At 49.0% G+C, this 11,280-nt stretch overlaps 1 pseudogene; it reads left to right on the forward strand.

Annotated features, from left to right (window-relative positions):
• Nucleotides 1–5,399: 5,399 nt before the first annotated feature.
• Nucleotides 5,400–6,707, forward strand: LOC139019312 (F-box only protein 31 pseudogene; annotated as a pseudogene).
• The last annotated feature ends 4,573 nt before the right edge of the window (nucleotides 6,708–11,280 follow it).

Here is an 11,280-nt window from a genome sequence, read left to right on the forward strand (position 1 = left end):
TGTCTGTAATGCTGCACAAGGTGCATATCTAACAGCACTCATTCTGAACTGCAGGCTGAGACTGGAGGGGGAGGAGGGAGACGTAGGATGGCTTGGATGGATGTCAAAGGTCCAGTCAGGAAGTGAGACCTAGGCCTGGAGGAACACAGCTGTGCCGGACAACTAGCAGGTATGACCAGCCACTCAGACACTGGATGAGAAAGATTTAAACATTGGGGAACAAAAGCCGGAAAAAGAAAGTGGGGGGAGAGCAGGTTAGTGGGGGCTAGTTAAATTGTGGGTGCAGGTGAGCTCAACAGGTTAGACTGTAAACACTAAATGCTAGAAGACCCCAGAGAAAGGCACCGATGGGCAGGATGGGACAATGACTTCACAGAGGCCAGATCCTATAGACTTGGAATATTCTTTAGTTAACACATAAATGTAACCTGTAAACTCCCCATTTGAGCCCCTTTTAAAGATAAACCTGAAGAGGCACTATATTATGTTCAAATATAACTTAAAAAAGAAATTGGAATTCTTTAGATATCAAGAAAAACTCATGCATAACAGCCACTCAAGTTGGATGTTTTAAACAAGTGAATGGGATTATTTAATTATATCAAATTTTCTCAAATTTTAAATTTAATTGATGTCTTCAAAATAAAACTTAATATAGCATTTAAAAATAGCAATACCGTTCATGTTACTGAGGTTATCTAAGCTCTTACATTCATTCGATGGGATTTTAACACAAATCAGCAGAGACCTGGTTGTATTTTTAAGTGACTCAAGCGCCATTCAGTGACTCACGCCAAGGGCTTCATGCTCCTCTCATCCCGGGAGGACCTTCCTGGCCCCACAGAACTGGGGTTCCCTGGGCGCAGCGTCGGGAGAGCTCCTCGCTGGGCACAGGCTTCAGGGGCTGCCATGGGCTGAGGCCCCGCAATGGTTTCCCTGGAACTGTCATTGCTGGTGCCCTTCACGCCACGAGTGAAGCTGAAGTGAGAAGTGGCCATAACCTCAGGCCCACGGCTGTCCCCGCATCTCCCTGCGATCCTGTCCTGGCCAGAACCACGTGGCTGTGGGGGGGTCCCAGTCTGACACAGGAGGTGGGGGGGGGGGGGACGCTGGGAAACTCTGGAGCCACAAGGGCACAAGGAAGGCCCGGGCTCCGTCACACTCTGCAGGGAGCAGCAGGCCTGGCGAGGTGAGGATGGAGGGAACCCCGACCTCAGAAGGCGGCTCCCTACGCAGCTGGTGCTCACAGAGCGGGGGTCCCACCGGGATGACCGAGCCCAGCCTGCCCTACCCTGGCCTGGCCTCCTTCTGGGGGAGGGAATGGACCACCTGCAATGGGCGCTGCTCCGCCACGGGGCTGGCCTAGGAGGCCCCAGCAGGGACTCCTCACCGCGGGCTTTGCTGCTCTAGGGCCCCGCCTGCCGCCTGCTTCGCTCCATCCCAAGGGCCCATGCCTGCCTCGCGCTTCCTGAGGCCATGAGCACTGGAAAGCCACCATCTTCCAGAGGCAGGGACTCTAACTTCCGGCAGGGGCGGGACTTCCTGGGGAGAGCAGGGAGCAGGGAGGGGCGGGATGACGCCCCCTTCTGGCCAGAGGGGAGCAGCCCCGGAAACGCGGTCACAGTGAGTCTCCTCTCAGAAGCCTGGTCCACTGATGTGGTGAGATCAGAGCTAGGCTCTCACTTCAAGTCAGGCGGATCTGGCTTCTCCTATGGTGACTGGCACTTAGGGCATGTGAAGTGCATATTTGAGCAAAGATCAATTGAAATCAGGCAGCATGCAATCTAGTAGATAAAAAGGAGTTCTGTGAAGCTGTACAAAATGAAACATTTTTATAGCCAGAATAGAATGGGGAAAGAATGTTATAGTAAGCAGAGAAGTAGGCTGCTGGAGGCAAAGTTACATTTCTCTAGTCTAGGGGGTGGTGCGGGGCTATCTAGTGCTGATCAGGTGATTTCTGATTGACTGGTTTAAGAGTACATTTCTGGTTAAGTCTTGGCTTTGGTGATGTGGGACTTAGTAAAAGCAACTCCATTTTTGGCCTGTTGTCTTGTTTTTAACAATTCCCCTCCTTCTGATCAGATTATCAGCCACACAGAGAGATGTGGTCAATATTTAAGGCATTGGCATGATTCGTGCTACTGATTTGGAGTCCTCCATTATTTTTTTTGCTGAGTCTGTGGGGTATTCACAGGTAATGCTGTCGGGTTCACATTTTTAAATCAGTCATTCTCCTTGCTCTTTTTTTGATGTTCTAATCTTAGGGAGATCATCTTCTTGGTGGTTACTGGCTGTGACATGCGTTTACAACTTTTGAGGTACCAAGGAGACTAATGATTATAAGCATGACTAGAGGTCAAGTGCACAAATTTGTACACATAAAGGGTCCAGCCCGCCTACCCTGATTGGGGCCATCTCAATGGGCCAGGGGGAGGGGATGAGAGAGTTTGGCCGGCTGGCTCCGCCCCCTGGGTCAAACTCCCAGTAGAGGGGCCAATGTGCATATTAGCCTTTTATTATATTGGATAATTCTCAATGTCTGAAATTCATTTCAGAGCCAAACCAATTAGGATAAAGTAAGTTTTAAAAAGACCCAGTTTTAAGGACTGACTTTCTTAAGCCAACTGGCTTCTTCTTATGTAGCTGAGTCTCAACTTCCTCAGAAGTGGCAATCCAACATATGAGGTTACCTTTCTTGCTCACGCATTTTGTAATAGAGATAACATGAGCTTATTTGACTTTTAGTAAACCTAGGTGGAATAAAGTATTATATTTAATTCTAATAACTCTAAAGACATGCCTGCTTTATTTGAACAAACAAACTTAAACTAGAAGTTTATCTTAGATCAAGTGACCTTGACCAACATTTGGTAAGACTCAAAGTCTTTGCTTTTTAGGTCGAATAAAGGTTAAACATTTAAAACAAAATAAATAAAACCTTTTATAATCTATTATCAAGAGCAGACCAATAGTCCAGGAACACTTTGTCCTCCTAGCTGATGAAAACAGTAGACTTACATAAAACAAAAACTTAATTTTCTTTCATTATGTGTTTTTAGTAGTCTCCTTATTTTTGAGGGTATATACTTGATCTCAATAGAGCTCTTTAAAAATGAATTTTGGCTATACCATTCAGAGAAAGAAAAAATGACCCAGGTTTAACATATAAGTATGCATAGACATGCAAAAATATATAGACCAATGCTACCAGAGATCTTGTAGCTTTCATTTTAAAATCTTAACTATGAGACAGGTACAACAATGCACAGCTCACTAGTATAAAAAAGAACACTTGGATCAAAACTGTGTTTCTGGCAGATGGGTAAGTCAAGGTTACTTGGTCAAGTGACAGATGGCTGAAGCTTTTTGCTAATATTTGTGAAGGAGATTTTTAAAGTTTTTATTTGTTCTTGACACATATAACAGGTTGTCGCATAATGTTTTATTTAACACTAAACATTTTGTTATAACACTAATGAATTGCCCCAGGGATTTAACTCGTTTTTTTTATATATATATCAATAAGGCTGTGGTAAAATTGTAATTATTATGCATCATTTTGCTGCAGTTCCCAGAACCTATTGACATTGTTACGTGAGGACTTAATATAATTTTATAAAGGCTGTGGACAAGATTTTCAAGAAGAGTGCCTTTATACGAATCTATATTTTTAAAAGCCTCTTTCCCACTTTTATTTACCTCCATCTCCTTTGATTGTGGGCAGTGTTTTACTTACCTTTTGGGGTGTTTACATCATAAATAAGCTCTTCCTAAAATTGTTCATGTTTCTATTTCATAATCCATTAATTTTATTTTCTGCAAGTATAGATTTTTCATTGCACTCTAAAAACAAATTACTTTCTGACTAAAATGACAGATATTCCATGCTTATAGTAAATTCCCTTCATGTTCTATAATATAGCAGAAACACTCTACATACTAGCAAGTACTAAAACATTATTGTTTGCAAAAAGGCAGAGCTAGTCTCCTTTCAGCCTCTGATCATAGCTTGCCCATCCATCAGTTAGTACATCATCTTGTTTTATATGTGTCTCTATTTAAAAACATCTTAGTTGTGACTGGCTTTTTTCACCTAGCATAACATTTTGAAGTTTTATGTATGCTATATCCTAGTGTATGGTTATACCACATGTTGTTTACCCATTTATCAGTTGATGAGTATTTCGGTTGTTTCCGGTTTGAGGCTCTTATGAATAACGCCGCTGTGAACATTGTGTACAAGTTTTTTGTGTGAACATGTTTCCATTTCTTTTGGGTATGTACTTAGATGTGGAACTTCTGGGCCATCGGGTGACTCTCGTTTTCCAACATGGCCCCGCTATTTTACATTTTCACCAGCAATGTACGAGGGGTCCGATTTTTAAACATTCTCATGAATGTTTTTTATTTTATTTTATTTTTTAATCTTTAATTTCTTTATTGGTTAAGGTATTACAAATGTGTCCTCATCCCCCCAATAACCCGCAACCTCCCCACCCACTCATGTTCTCATCCCCCTGTTGTCCATGTCCATTGGTTTGGCTTATAATGCATGCATACAAGTCCTTTGATTGATCTCTTCCCCTTACCCCCACCCTCTCCTACTTTCCCTCTGGGGATTGATAGTCTGATCACTGTTTCTCTCTCTTTGGATCTGTCCCTGTTCATCAGTCTATGTTGTTCTTTATATTCCACAAAGGAGTGAGATCATGTGGTATTTATATCTTTCTCTGACTGGCTAATTTCACCTTCGCATAATGCTCTCCAGTTCCATCCATGCTGTTGCAAATGCCAAGAATTCCTTCTTTTTTTAGCGCAGTGTAGTATTCCATTGTGTAGATGTACCACAGTTGTGTTTATTTTTTACGGCATTTCTGGGAAATGTCCCCCCCCATAACCCCCCCATAGGCATTTCCCTGGAGGCACCTCCCTACAGAAAGCAGATTAGTGACTGCCTGGGGTTAGGGTGGGAGGACAGGGCGGGGCACTGGGAAAGGGAGGCAACTGTTAATGGGTATGGGTTTAAAGTCCTACAATTGGCTCCTCTCTGAGAGGGCGTAGCTAGGCCCTAGGGGGCGTGGCTCAACACTAGGGCTGGCCCAGCCAGCTTAAAACCCTGCTGAGGGGCGGCTGCCCACACTGTGGTGGCTGTTAAGCATGGAGGCATGGAGGAGTGCGCTTGCCTCTGCAGAGTGGGCACTTTGCTGGGATGTCGGTGTCATCAGGAGTGTCAGGGCCCAGCTGAGAGGACATCGGCCAAGAGCAAGCAGTGTCATCAGGAGTGTCAGGGCCCAGCTGAGACGGCAGCGGCCTAGGGCAAGCCAGCTCTGGCAAAAAAGCACCTCGAGGCTGACACGGAAGCGCAGTGCTGTGCGGGGAGTGGAGGAATCTCGAGCCCCATGCAGCCCCCGTACTGCTCGCTGCAGGACCTGCCAGTGGAGATGCTAGTGAAAATCTTCGCCTTGCTCCTGGGCACTGACCAGCCCAGCCTGGCCCAGGCCTGCACCAAATTCCACCACATCCTGCACACCGACAGCATCTGGAGACGGCGCTGCCGGGAAGAGTATGGCGTTCATGAAACCTTGCAGAACCTGAAGACGATCGGTATGTCTTATCAAGAAGTCTATGCCAAGCTGCTCCACCCATACAGAAACATTTTGGGATTGTGGCAGCTAGATAGAGACTATGGAACACTGCTGAATGTAGTGGTAGATGGCTTATGCATTACTGGTGGGACGTGCAGGCCTTCCCATAACACCCATGTGGATGACCCAATGCAATTCAAGCCCTCCTTTAGAATTCGCCTGACAGAAAGAAAATCAGCCACGCTGGAGTACCTGGATGACTTCTACAGCTTTTCCCACAGCCGCCACCTGCAGATTCAGAAGGACAGGTTCTGCATCCAGTGGATCCAAAGAGACCACCGAATGGATTTACCACCGAAGATTAGGAGAGAACAGGGGCTGGAGCTGGTGCGGGAGGACAGACAGCAGTATGACTGGGTGACCTACCGCCGCTTCTACCTCCCGCCAAGCCACCCGGGCGACCTCATCAGGCCAGGCCTCTTCCAATTCAAAGACGAGAGCTTCAGACCAAAGAAGATTGCCATACTCAGCTTCCATGGGAAGTATGCTAGGGTCACCGAGATCAGGGGAGGGTTAATCTGGACGTTTGAGATCCACCTCAGGCGCGGCATCCAGCTGCGAGATGGCCTGATCTTCCGCAACTTCAACGAGCTCTCCCGCGTGGTCCGGGAGATTGAAGAGCAGGTGATCCGGAAGCAGCAGCAGCAGCAAAAAGACGGGACTGAGGAAAGCCAGGGCCATGGCTGGCAGAGCCCCGCCCAGCCCAGCGTCGGGGAGTCCGGGGCTGCAGCTTCGGAGGAGCAGCCTGCTCTGTTTGTTCTGCCTGTGGGCGTGAGCTCAAGAGATCAGAACTACCCCCGAACCTGCAGGATGTGTTTCTATGGCATGCACAATGTTATCTTAAGTGGCTTCCACAACCTCATGCGCCTCCCTGGAGTCGTCATCCTGTTCGATCAGAACCACCTCGGGTTCATCTCGCTGGAGGAGAAATACTTCATCCTGCTTGGCAGAGTCCAGAACATCTTCCAGAATGTGGAGGCGCCATCCCCGCAGGCCTTCCTGGAGCTGCTCTCGAAAGTTCAGTCCAGACACCCTGTGATGAGCAGCTTCCATGCACTTTGAAGATTTGGCCTTCTGACCAGGTTACCCACCTTTGTTTGTTTTTTAAATCCTCACCCGAGGATATTTTCCCATTGATGTTTAGAGAGAGTGGGGGAGAGAGGGAAAGACAGAAATAATCCATGTGAAAGAAACACATCAGTTGTTTGCCTCCTGCCCAAGCCGGGACCTGGGCCAGGCTGGGTATGAGCCAGCGACTGAGGTAGAAATAAACCTTAGACCAGTGGTCTCAACCTTCCTAATGCCGCGACCCTTTAATACAGTTCCTCATGTTGTGGCCACCCCCAATTTCATTGTTACCTGTTGAACATAATTAAAGCATAGTGATTAATCACAAAAACAATATGTGTTTTCCCATGGTCTTAGGTCTTCCCATCCACAGGTCCAGGCTCTATCCACTGAGCCAAACCAGCTAGGGCTGAGCATGTCTTTTTAAAAAGAAAGAAAGAAAAAGGAAAGAGCCTAAAGGTAGATAGTGGTAATTGTTAGATTGTACAACTCTGAATATAATAAAAACCACTGAATTGTACATTTTATTTTGTTTTTAATTAAATCTTTATTATTCAGATTATTACAGTTGTTCCTCTTTTTTCCCCAAATAGCTCCCCTCCACCCAGTTCCCACCCCACCTTCTGCCCTTACCTCTCTTTCCCACTGTCCTCATCCATAGGTGTATGATTTTTTTCCATTCTCTTCCTGCACCCCCACACCACTTTCCCCCTGAAAATTGTCAGTCCACTCCCTTTCTATGCCCCGATTCTATTATATTCACCAGTTTATTCTGTTCATAAGATTATTTATTCACTTGATTTTTAGATTCACTTGTTGATAGATGTGTATTTGTTGTTCATAATTTGTATCTTTACCTTTTTCTCCTTCCTCTTCTTAAAGGATACCTTTCAGCATTTCATATAGTACTGGTTTGGTGTGATGAACTCCTTTAGCTTTTTCTTATCTGTGAAGCTCTTTATCTGACCTTCAATTCTGAATGATATCTTTGCTGGGTAAAATAAACTTGGTTGTACGTTCTTGGTATTCATCACTTTGAATATTTCTGGCCACTTCCTTCTGGCCTTCATAGTTTCTGTTGAGAAATCAGCTGACAGTCCTATGGTTACTCCCTTGTAAGTAACTGACTGTTTTCCTCTTGCTGCTTTTAACACCTTTTGTACAGCTCATGAGCTTTCTCGTGTTTCGCGCGCCATCTGTTAAGGACCGCTCATGAGTTTTCTCGTTTTTCACGTGCCATCTGTTATAGACCTTAGATGTCAACACACTGTCTTGTCCACATCGAATGAAGCGATCTCATTGGTGGAAACCGTACAGGTCAATCTATGAAAAACTATATAATTGCACGAACACATAAAGCATTGCAGTTACATTGTATTTTGGTCATTCTGTCTGTTCAGAATGGTTTACATATTTTTAAATGGGTTTACTATTTTTTTTAATATTTTAATAATTTTTATTTCTTAAAGTATTACAAAGAGTATTACATATGTCTCCTTTCTTCCCCCCCTTGACATTCCCCCGGCCCCTACCCCCCACCCCACCCCCGCCCCGTGTCTTGTGTCCATTGGTTAATCTTATATGCATGCATATAAGTCCTTCAGTTGGTCTCTTAATCCCCCCCCCAACCCTCCCCAGGCTTCCCACTGTAGTTTAACATTCTGTTCAATGTTGCTCTGCTTCTGTATCTACCCCTTTTCATCAGTCCATACTGGTCCCCTTTATTTGTCCCAACCTCACTGGAGTAGTCTCAACCTCACCAGGGCCGTCTGAGCCTCACCAGGGCCGTTTCAACCTCACCGGGGCCGTCCCTACCTCAGGGGGGCCCTTTCAACCTGACCGGGGTCGTCCCTACCTCACGGGGGCCGTTTCAACCTCACCGGGGTCGTCCCTACCACACCGGGGCGGTTTCAACCTGACCGGGGTTGTCCCTACCACACCGGGGCCGTTTCGACCTGACCGGGGTCGTCCCTACCTCACGGGGGCCGTTTCAACCTCACCGGGGCTGTCCCTACCACGCGGGGGCTGTTTCAACCTGACCGGGGTTGTCCCTACCACACCGGGGCCGTTTCGACCTGACCGGGGTCGTCCCTACCTCACGGGGGCCGTTTCAATCTCACCGGGATTGTCCCTACCTCACAGGGGCCATTTCAACCTCACCGGGGTCGTCCCTACCTCACGGGGGCCGTTTCAACCTCACCGGGGTTGTCCCTACCACACCGGGGCCGATTCAACCTGACCGGGGTTGTCCCTACCACACCGGGGCCGTTTCGACCTCACCGGGGTCGTCCCTACCTCACGGGGGCCGTTTCAACCTGACCGGGGTTGTCCCTACCACACCGGGGCCGTTTCAACCTCACCGGGGTCGTCCCTACCTCACGGGGGCCGTTTCAACCTCACCGGGGTTGTCCCTACCACACCAGGGCCGTTTCGACCTGACCGGGGTCGTCCCTACCTCACGGGGGCCGTTTCAACCTCACCGGGATTGTCCCTACCTCACGGGGGCCGTTTCAACCTCACCGGGGTTGTCCCTACCTCACGGGGGCCGTTTCAACCTCACCGGCGTTGTCCCTACCACACCGGGGCCGATTCAACCTGACTGGGGTTGTCCCTACCACACCGGGGCCGTTTCGACCTCACCGGGGTCGTCCCTACCTCACGGGGGCCGTTTCAACCTGACCGGGGTTGTCCCTACCACACCGGGGCCGTTTCAACCTCACCGGGGCCATCCCAGCCTTACTGAGGAAACAGGAAGTTTGGCCCTCTGTCCCCTGCCGGGGGCTCCCCACCAGACAAAATCTCCAGGCGTTCCTGGTGGTTGAACATCCAGCACTCCTACCCTCCACCAAGTGCACAGACTGCCTGTCTGCTGTCCCCCAGCGCCCCACAAGAGACTGGGACCAGTGGGCATGTTTGTGCGCTTGCTGGTACAGCAGTTCCACAGTGCCGGCCCAGTCAGGCCCAGGCCTGGCTGGCCCCGGACCCGACTCTGCCCCCCGATTGCGTCCCTCCCAGATGCAAGGAGCTGAAATCTGCAGCCTGCTGGGATGGGCTCTGTACTTGGTGCCTCTGCACATCCTACTCAGTCTCAATGCACTTCTTTCTATGCGAGGAGTTGAAATCTGCAGTTTGTTGGGTTGGGCTCTGTACTTGGTGTCACATCCTACTCAGTCTCAATGTTCTTTCTCTCCTTCCAGTTGTAGAGCTTCCACTGGGCCAACTTTCCCATGGTTCTGTATGATAGGTGTTTGTCTGATATTTGGTAGTTTCGATGTTGTTGTGTGAGGTAGCACGCACAGGTCTCTTCCTTATGCCGACATCCTGGTTCTCCTGGGTCTGCTTCTTGCGTGTGTCTCCCATGGCTGCGAGCAGTTGAAGTCTGCAATTTGTTGGGATAGGCTGCAAAAGCGCAGGTGGGTCTTTTTGTGCACCTGGCACAGCTTGGATGGGGATGTAAATTGATTAGGGCTGAGTCTCAGGGAGTCGCCATGGCAGAGCAAATAGCACTGGCTGAGTCTCTGCGGCCCCTTGAATCTCTGCCAGGGCTTTGTGTCCCCCAGTGCCGGCGAGCAGCTGTGCAACAGAGTCTCCCTCGCTTTCTGATGGCTGCAAGGCCGTGCTGCCTCTCCCCGTAGGGTCTGGTGCCTCATGATCCCGCCTGAACCAGCTCAGTGGATTTGAAAGTTTGCAGAAGCAAAGGCGTTTCTACTTGTGAGTCTGGCACAGCCCAGATGGGAATGTAAATTGCATAGGGCGGGGTCACAGGGAGTCTCCGGGGCGGAGACTCAGCGGCCCCTTGCCTATCCAGGACACCAGGACTTTGCGTCCCCCAGTGCCGGCGAGCAGCCGAGCGCCAGAGCCTCCCTCGCTTTCTGACCGCTGGAAGGCCGTGCCGTCTCTCGCCTTGGGGCCTGAGGCCTCAGAGACCCGCCCGAACCAGCTCAGTGGATTTGAGAGTTTGTAAAAGCACAGTCATTCCCTCTTGTGCCTCTGGCACAGCCCTGAGGGTAGGGCGGGGTCTCAGGGAGTCGCCAGCGTGGAGGAAATAGCGATGGCGACGTCTCAGCGCCCCTCGCCTCCCCGGGACACCAGGACTTCTTGTCCCTCAGTGCCGGCGAGCAGCCGCGTGTCAGAGCTTCCCTCGCTCTCCGACCACTGCAAGGCCGTGGCCGCCTCTCCCTGTGGGATCTGGGGCCTCAGAGACCCTCCCCGAGCAAGCCCAGAGGATTCGAGGGTTCGTAAAAAACCGAGAATCCATTTGCAGCCCGCGTGGCGTGTGACTGCGTACCTCTGGTTTTGGTGCCTCCGTAGCTCCCACTCAGTCTCACTGTGCTTCTTTCTTTTCCTCCAGTTGTAGATCTCCCACTGGGCCAACTTCCCCATGGTTCTGAGTGGCAGTTGTTTACTTCATAGTTGATAGTTTCAATGATGCTGTGAGAGAGCAGCACACACAGGTCTGCTCCCTACGCCGCCATCTTGGTTCTCTGGGTTTACTATTTTAACCAATAAGAGGGCAGAGCTGCATCTAACACATATGTTTGAATTTCACTCATTCCTCAATGACTCA

Source organism: Myotis yumanensis, unplaced genomic scaffold (genome assembly GCF_028538775.1).
Source record: "Myotis yumanensis isolate MYYU_CA2020_CCGP unplaced genomic scaffold, mMyoYum1.0.hap1 SCAF_11, whole genome shotgun sequence".
NCBI lineage: Eukaryota > Metazoa > Chordata > Mammalia > Chiroptera > Vespertilionidae > Myotis > Myotis yumanensis.